This window comes from Callionymus lyra, chromosome 19, assembly GCF_982586985.1.
Source record: "Callionymus lyra chromosome 19, fCalLyr1.hap1.1, whole genome shotgun sequence".
Taxonomy (NCBI): Eukaryota; Metazoa; Chordata; class Actinopteri; order Syngnathiformes; family Callionymidae; genus Callionymus; species Callionymus lyra.
Window position 1 is genome coordinate 15,168,512 of NC_141836.1, and position 9,852 is coordinate 15,178,363.

Below are 9,852 nucleotides of genomic sequence, written 5' to 3' on the forward strand. Positions count from 1 at the left end.
GAAGATCCCAGACGATGTCTCCTTGCTTAATGTCTTCCACCAACTGAGCGAAGTATGTCTGGGCTATAGCGTAAATACCCCCCCCCCCACCCACCTCTCCACAGCTGCAGCTGCAGCCACTGGTATCATTAAAGTGCATACATTTTTTTCCACTTACATGAAGAAACTTATACTACACCTCCAGCAACGTCTCTATCAATCCCATCTGTGGGCCGCCACAAACATCTGTTTTTTAACAACCATGTTTCACCCCAGTGTCATGCCTTATCATTAGCATGGAATCGCAAAGTCTGCCGGGGTGTTTACTGTTGTGCAGCAAAAAGGTTATGGAAAGGTGGCAAAAACTGCTTTTCCATAAACATTTTAGGAACCGGGCTCCATGCGTTAGCGATTTATAATCCTCAACTTTTTTTTGAAAAGTTCATACATCAAGTAGAAATCATGTTGACATGCCATAAAAAAATAATAAAACAGTGGAAGCTACTGATACTAAATGTATTTCTTGGCAGAGCTATGAAGAAAAAATATTATTTTCCTGACGGTAGAATTTTCCATACATGCTTGATAGAGGATGACAAAGAGCGAAAAATGAGAAAAACTGAACTTAATAAATTACATCATTAAGCTTGAATAAAAAACAAGTAAGAAAAATTGGTCTCTGGAAGTTAAAACAGTGATCAGAGAAGGTCAATTACATTTTATGAGAAGAAGCTGAACACAAACCAACAAACAAAAGAATTACAAAATAAAAAAGGAATGAAAGAAATAAATAAAAATGGAACCTAAAGACCAATTCTTGGACCAATATTGTATCATCAGTATGTTTCTGTTTTTACAAAACTCTCTTTGCATTTAAATATTTACATTAGAAACTGTGCTTAAGCCCCGCCCACTGAAAACACTTTTCTAGAAGCAGAATCTTGTTGACCACACTGACTCTACTGGGATTGGCCAAGAACCGTGGTTTGTCACCACCCATCATCAATCCTAGAAGTCTCCATCTCCAAGGGACTCATTGTATAAACACAGTGGGGCATGACGACAGCTGGCTGGAGGAGAGGTGAAGCCATTATAACCTCTTAATGGACTTTGCTATCGTAACCTCTCGGTGCCTAACTTCAGAAACTTTATAAAGTAATAAGTTCAAAACATGGTCATGATGAGGAACTTTTTGCATCTTGGAGAGGAAGACTTAAACATTTGAAACATGTGAGTCAGGAGAGTTGGAGTAAGTAAAATATACAATGAAGAAAAAATACAAAAGTATCAATAAGGTTTAGGATGCTATGAAACAAAAACTAAAAAAAAAGATTCTAATAGCAGTAGAGGTGCCCACACTTTCAACTAAAAAAGTAGGCATCCATGACCTGGTTAAACTTTCAGCTTCAGCTAATCAGGTTGATTTGTAAACGAAATTGCTGTAGTTTGCTGACCCACATGTTGTAATGAGCTTCCTGTTCACATCCTGAAGGCAAACATTCAGGTGGAAATCTTTGTTTAGTTCTGAATTCAAACTGAGTACATATCATCATCGAAATGGGAGAAGACATAAAAACCTATTTTGATGTATCACACAAAAATGACACAAGTGAAGAAATCAGTCAACATTCCGATTATAAAACCAGTTATTCCAACATTGCATACATGAATCAAATGAGTGATTGAAAAGGTTACAGTGGTTAGAATTGTTTGTTTTGACAGCATCAGAGGAAAAGAATGTGTGTGTGTGTATAAAACAAGACAACCTTGTTATTTGTTTAAGCCACTTCGCTTTAAACATTTTTCGCTGCCTGACTCATTCCAGTGTTGTGTTCAATTACAGTGTTTAAGCTCTAGGGAAAGTGAACATGTGATTTGAACCTGCAGACGGAGCGTTGTTGTCCTCCGGTCTTCAGTCATGAACACAGACTGTGCATCTGAAATAAGTCCGGAGCTGTGTCTCAAATCGCATACTTGCATACTTTAACTTAATATTTTTAGTTTAAAGTGTGTCTCAATTCTTAGTATGCGAAATGTAGTGCGCTATGCACACTAAATTGGCGTACTACGACGCCCACAACACTGAGTATGGATCGATGGACACTTTCTACCCTAAACCGCCGCCATCTTAGTGATGTCGACGTTGTAAACGGAAGTCACTACCACTCAAATGGAGTGCATTTTTAGGTGCATTTTCAGCCAGCAGTAGGAGGACGACACATCTTCCGTGCTGATAACGTCCTAAATATCTCGCCAATATTTATTTTCTTATATTTGTTGATACAACTGCCCACAAACGTGCTGCCAGCAGGTGTCGGTGATAGTGTTCCTGTTGTTTTAAATCATCGTTAAATCGTAGTAGTTTGATTTGAGACGTACTATCTGTCGAGAATTTGCGTAGTAGTTAGTACGCACACTATCCTGATGCATACTAAGTGCCAGTGCACTAAAAGAAGTATGCGATCTGAGAGCACTGGGTTGCTTCAGGATACAGTGAAGTCCCATTTGAGTTGCACATGGTAACCTTTGAAACAACAGATTCTCAGCAGGCTTCACTTTAGCGCGAGATTTAACAGAAGCTTCACGGAAAATCTAAGATGTCATCAGCCTACAAGGAAGATGTCAGCAATAATTAAATCGGAATATTAAACATGCACGCATGCCTTACACATTTGATGGTCAATTTAAAGATTTATTGCCCGCACCTTCTTCCAACAAACTACAAATCTTACTCTGGTACTGATCGTCCACGGATGTGTTGACATATCGGAGTCAAATCAGATCTGGAGAGTTTTGTCTCCACTCGTACACATCCAGTGGTTTCTCTGGCTCTGATATGTCCTTCTAAATATTTTTTAACGTAGGTAACAAACCAGGTGCAGCTTATTAATGTGTGTTAAATCCCTAAACTGAGTGAAATGACGATGCCTTGAGCAGACGGACACAAGATGAGTTAAGGAAAACGGGGTACATGACACAATCATTAATACAAACCACAGAAAAAGGCTTAGCATGTCAATAAGGAGCTGCACTTTCCATCATACGGACCTGGTTATGTTTAATAAGGTCAAATACGCTACAAATTGAAGGCAGTGATTTCATCTTTACGAGCCCAGATTAAATAATAAAAGTCAAACTGAACTCAAGTAAAGTAAAGTCAACTCTTAAAGGCTAACTAATGATGTTGATCAATTTAAGTGTCCCTCAAATAGATGTTGGACTCTATTGTACTCACCAGTATGTGTCTGTTTGTACAAAACTGTCTTTAAATATTAAATTAGAAAATATCCTTAAGCCCCGCCCACTTTGGTTTTTCTTTTGAATAAACTTTGTTTACCATAACCACACCCACTCTGCTGTGATTGGTCAAACAGTGTGTGTGTAGACATTATTACGTCATGATGCTCTCATAGCCTCTTGTTTGTTGAGATTTCAGACGGGGGAGAACTTTATAAAGTATAACTTCAAAACATGGTCATGATGAGAGACTAACTACATCTTGGAGAGGAGGACTTCAACATTTGAAACATGCGAGTGAGTCCTGAGAGCTGGGTTTTCATGTTAGTTGACCATTAATGTTAATCACAACGTTAATTAGAATCTTGGAATTTGTCGAATCTTCACATCTTCGGCCTCCTTTGAGACACATTTGAGAAACAGTAGCCCATTGTGCCAGCTGAGATCTTTAATGCAGACGCTCCAGCTGAGTTCTTAGCGGGCGTTCTGTTTGAATGCAACTTCTGACTGCTTTTGATGTGGTTTCGTTTACAGTTACGAGGTTGTTTTTTAACCCACTAGGAATGCAGCGTAATATTATAGAACAAGAGCCGCCTGTCTACATCAGTCAAATCATTCTTACAGAGATTGAATCCCATAATACTGACGTCATTCAAGGATATTTCACTGCTCACACGCTCAAGAGATAAATATGAGATAAAAAAAAATGTATGGTATTATGTTTTCAATTATAAAAACAAGCATCACTAATGAATGATACATTTGTAATTGTTGATCTGAATGTAAAAATGTAACACGAATAAAGATAAATAAAATCTGCAAATGAATGGAATTTAGTTGGGCATTAAACACATCCAATTACAAAAGCCACAAAGAAACAAGCCACACCAAAAGAGGGGCATGTCTCCTGTCAGTTACCTCAAAGGAACCGACGTAACATTCCCTAATAAGAAAGTTGTGACTTCTTCAACTCTGCCACATGCCTGGATTCTTCTCTTGAAGTTCTCTCATCGGGTGACTCCAATCAAGCGCCATTAAAAGTATTCTCGGATCATCAAAGTGTGTCCTAAAAATCTCCAATTACAATTAGTTTGTGTATTCTTTAGGAGTAAACAATATCAGGAGGAATGCGATGAGACAAATTAAGAAATGAGAAGACAAATGAAGCCAAAAAGAGGAAGATATATCCAGCCTATAAGGGATGAATTTATTGTGTGTTTAAGTCACTGTAGCCTGTAGGCCTTCTTCAATAGTAAGTCTCCGTTGAAAATTTGATTGATAAAAATAACAACGAGTTGTAAGCAACAAACACAACAAAAATATGTGCATGTGTTCGTCTCCAGGGTACATAGTTGTAATGTGCATATGGTCGGTGGTAATGAGATCATCAAATAAGTAAAGGAATTTTAAACAGCACCATCTTTTACTGAAGTCATTAACAAAGGAACCAACGTAGCAAAGTATTAGCAATTTACACACAGCTATCAAGGAAGGCTTTGTAGCCAACTTCTTCCACTCATCAGACTGGTGGGGCTTAAGAGTCCCTGTTTTTACTTTGAAAAACCTCTCCAGCCTGACCTGGGTCCATTACAGAGTCTCTCCTGTGTTTGGACATGCCAAGAACACCTGATCTCGGAGCCACTTCTACACTTGATGCACAGGAGAAGTGGTCTAGGGTCATGGTTGCCACTTTTAAAATAGTGAAATGCTCCAGATTAAAAACCTCTTCTTCAGGTAGAGGAGAATGTCATGGTCTTGTAGACAGGAGAGGAACGTTAACAAGAGTATAACCAAACATTAGGGTAAAAGCGATAAATCAGTAGCTATTTGTGTTGAAATACTACTATAAATGACATCATGAAGCAGACAGCTGAAATGTTTTGCTAACATAAGTGGGTCCCACACTGTTTTTGTGACGCAATGAGAGGAACCACAGCACAGATTATAGTAACATGGCGAAAATTGTGAGTGACATCAGTGATTTTTTTTTTACATTTGTGGATAGTTTTTGAAGAGAAAGCAAGAGAGAGCGATTTAAAGTAAGGACATGAACGATAAATATTGAAAGCCAATAAAACACTGAATGACAATGTGGAAATCTAAACTCTCTAAAGCAGGGCCAAAAGCCAAAAAAGTAGGAAGTCAAATTTAAATGAACTTTATGAAGTTATCCACTTAGTGAACACTGTTGTGCTGAACTCCAAGTTAAGAAAAGAAACATTTCCTCTTAGATGCTGTTGTGGTTTTGTCTCCTCCCCTGAGGACGTTCACAGCGAACAAGCTGGTACAGATTCAGTTAAATGAATGCAAATTGTGCTTTTGCAAGATCACACAACTCTCTGCACAAGAAGAGCCTCACATATCTGTTGGCAATCTTGGAAATAATGGTATTTTATCAAACCTTATTTAATGAGTCTATCTGTCTGGACCATGCAATCTCATATTTGAATAGAGGCGTGACAATTCATTTAAAAGGCAACAACAGACAGATGCGAATACTAAGAGCAGCTGCTAGACTCATTGAAGTTGACTAAAATGGCATTCCTTGATTCTAGACAAGGGGAAAAATAATGTGAAGTTTCCAGCATAAAAGCTGAAATTAAAGGTTCTAGGTCCAAGGTGTGTATGCAGGATGGATCAAGAATTTATGGTTCCTTTGAAACCGGAATATTGCTTTTTTCCTTTCACCTAATCCTGCCAGTGTTAAAAGACAAAGTGTTTTGAAAGGCAGACATAATAATCTGCTCATTGTTCTATTACAATTCTTATTTTGCAAATAGACAGATCAACAAATAGATGGACGGACGAACACAAAATCTCCCTGACGTCTCTTGAGTCCTATTGATTGAGCTTTTCTTCACATTTTCACATTTTCAAATGTTTATTCATTTTCATTTTCAATAACTGGTTTTATAATCGGAATGTTACTGATCATTTTTAAACTTTTTTTTTTTCCCGCACAGTCTTACTGTCCAGTTAAATAAAAATAAAAAGGCGACAATGGGATCATTTTTATCATTCAAATTCAATCGAAGGATTTCATGAGGTCAAATGAAAGTTGCAGCATGACAGACCGTAATTCATAGCAGAAGTGAAGGCACTTTGTTTTCTTGTACAACTACATGAGGACATTTAATTGTTTGCAGAAAGTTAATTTAGAATGATAAGAATAATTAAGTTTGAGGTTTTGAAGAAGAATGAATTCTGTTGTCATGACGTACAACTAAATGAATATTTGTGTCAAATAAAGCTTTCTGTGGTCAACACATGACGTCTGTAGTGAATGAGCAGTAATTTAGTTTAAAACCAGTAGTATTCAAACAATACAATCAGGCCAGTAAACGTTTATTCAAAATTACAACTTCCCTTTAAAAACATCAAAGAGTACTTTTTAAGCAGTTCCATAATTTGACAAAACGCATTTCATTAAAATACGTTGTTTTTACTAAATTCCAACATATGCCTGTTGACATATTAATATGACCATAAGCTTTGAACCTGAACTCGAACTGGACAAGTACACTTAGAAGGTCAAATTAAATGTCTAATTGGTAAGTACTTCTAATCTATTTTCCCAAGGTGTATAAAATGTATATCTATCTACGTTAATGTCAGTCTTATTGTTCAGAACATATGTATTCTGTGTAAAAGGAGAGGTTTACACAGTATGACGCGTCATGTGATTAAGCAGAAAAATAATGATACTAATATGACAATAAGTTTCAGATTACCATCAAAGTAACACTCATAACTGAATGAGTATGAATTGACCCCAAAGTGGCCTCTCTAAACACTGGCTGCCATTGTGAACACACCTGTCACATAGACAGAGAAAAATCTCTAAATTTAGGAAAATGTTGTCGGAACATGATCTGGAGCTTGTAATCCATGCGTTTGTTTCTTCTCGTCTGGACTATTGTAAAAGTTTGTTTTCATGTCTTAACAAGAAGGATCTGTCTCACCTGCAGTTGATTCAGAACTGTGCAGCGAGAATTCTGACCCGCTCTAGTAGAAGAACTCACATTTCTCCGATCCTTAAAACTCTTCACTGGCTTCCAATTTCTTTCAGGATCAACTTTAAAATTCTGGTTCTTACTTTCAGGACTATTCATGGTCAGGCTCCTCCTTACATCACTGATCTGATTCAGCCTTACACCCCAGCTCGGGCTCTGAGATCAGAATCTACTTATGGTTCCACGCACACGGCTCAGGACCAGAGGAGAGAAATCTTTTCAGGTGTTGCTCCTAAGCTTTGGAACGATCTTCCTCTCTCTCTGTGTTTGATGGATCTACTGACTCCTTTAAGAAACATCTTAAGACATTTCTATTTGTTCAGGCTTTTCCTTGATTTTCTGGAACTCCTGTTGTGTTATCAGTTGTATCCTGACCTTTAAAATATATACTTTATTGAATATTGTTTTGATTGTTTAAGCGCTTTGTGACCCTGGTCTGGAAAAGCGCTATATAAATAAAAATTACTTACTTACTTACAGCATTAGACCTCTATTTTCAGGATATATGAATCATGTTTTTGGAAAGGTGGACAAGGAACAATCACCGTTTGAAGTTTTTTTGGTTGAGCGAAAAGGCCAATCCCTCATTCAGTAAAGAAGAAGAACAGACAAGTGAAACCAACAACTTCAACAAACCACAGCGCTATGTAGCTAATCAGTCAAAATATCTTCCAAAAATCTGATGTGGACTTCAAAACTATCCGGTGCTTGAATAATACTCACAAAAGTTAACTTTATGTTTATACAGTGAAGTCCACACAAGGGGATTTTGCTTTATTATGATCTATCTTTTTGTTAGTGTAGGAAAGAATGTTGATAAAACATAGGAAATGCCTTCAGTAAGGAAGGATCTTCAGCTCTGAGCATGATTAACCGAGAGTCAACTTTATTTTCTTTCTACTTTCATTTGTCTCTAAAAGAAGGTTTTCATAACTTTTTATCTGACCCAGCTGACTGTAATTCTTCAATTTTTATGCCAGAAATGTGGCAACGGGTACTTGTAAGGCACATTCTTTAATTATGTACCATTTCAATGATCCCCATCTAGTATTTTCTTGTACTCTAAAAGGACAGCTGAGATATTTTATGACACTCAGCTGGATGAACATAATATAGGCTTCCACACACTCAGTTATGTGTCTGATTACAACTTAAAGTTAACACATACACACACAATGGCATGTAGCAACCAACGTAAGATCAACTCTGGGTGTCGCTTACGTGTAATTCCATAATGCTAATGTTACTTTGATTGTTACAGCTAATTAAAGGGGTAATTTGATTACGTCAATTTCATACAAAGGTAGGACTCAGGGTGTGAAATGTGTTTTGAACTCTGTGGTTTAGCACAGCAAACGCAACTGCAGGGTTTATTATTATCACAAAACCACAGATCCCAATTACTTCTTGCAACTTACCGCTGCTGCAACATCTTCAGACTTTTAAATCAGAAACCATCCCGGTCGACGCCTTCTCTGTCTCTCAGCCACTGCTTTCCTCTTCTGAATTATGATCATCCTATAGCATGAAAAATCAAATTAAGTCACACAAAGACACTGTTGATCAGGCACTTGCATTTCAGCATTTCAACTTAAATATAAAAATATTTGATTTAGGTAAAATACTACATGGGAAATTTGAAGATGGATTAGCAGATTTCTCACGCACTACAATGGATTTCTTTTACTCACATTTGAAGTGCTTTCCAGGAATTCAAGAGTAAGACTGATTACTACTTGAACTTTCATAACCCATTGCAAGAAAAGGAAAAACTGTAAATCAAATCAAATATTGATAGCTTAGCTTCTTTGTGGTATAATGAGAACCAGAACGTATCACTTCAGACAAGCAGCTGCTCAGGCAGAATTTTAAGAGATAACAGACCTCATAGAAGATCATGCTGTCTAATTATTTCACTCGTCCATTTAGGATATGAGAACATTAATAGCTTTCAGTCTTGATCTACGCTCTAAATAGAACTGATTTTTAAAGAACAACACACACATTTATGTATATATATATATACACAATTATTATTTAATTGCTTTTATATATGTTTTTTATATATTTATATTTGCTATTTATATAATGAATTAAGCTAAACAACTACATATATTAAAGAGGGTTTTAATAGTTAATGTTGAAATACTATGTCACTCACACTCACTAGGCTTCTTGTTAAAGAGAGAAATTGAAGGATCTTTAAAAATATTAGAAATCAAACGCAAATATGTGAAGAAGTTAAAAATTGTAAAATAGAGTGAGGCCCTATGTGAGATAAATGGTAAATGGGAATGGTATAAAATAAGAAAACTAATATTGTACAGGGTATAAAAATGAAAATGTATATATATTTTTAATTATACAAAAACGTTAATAAATATACATTGTCGTTTTTTTTGTACAGTCAACAATTTTGATGTATTATTATTTATTTCATTTATTATTGTGTATTATTTGTTTATTATATTGTATTATCTATTTAATAAATGTATGAGAGCAATATGAAATACATTTTTTTTTTATTAATCTAAGAATAACACTCATTATTTACAATATTAAACGCTTCTATTAACGAACTCTGGATTCGCTCTTTCCCTCCGCGGAACGACAGTTGTCGTTT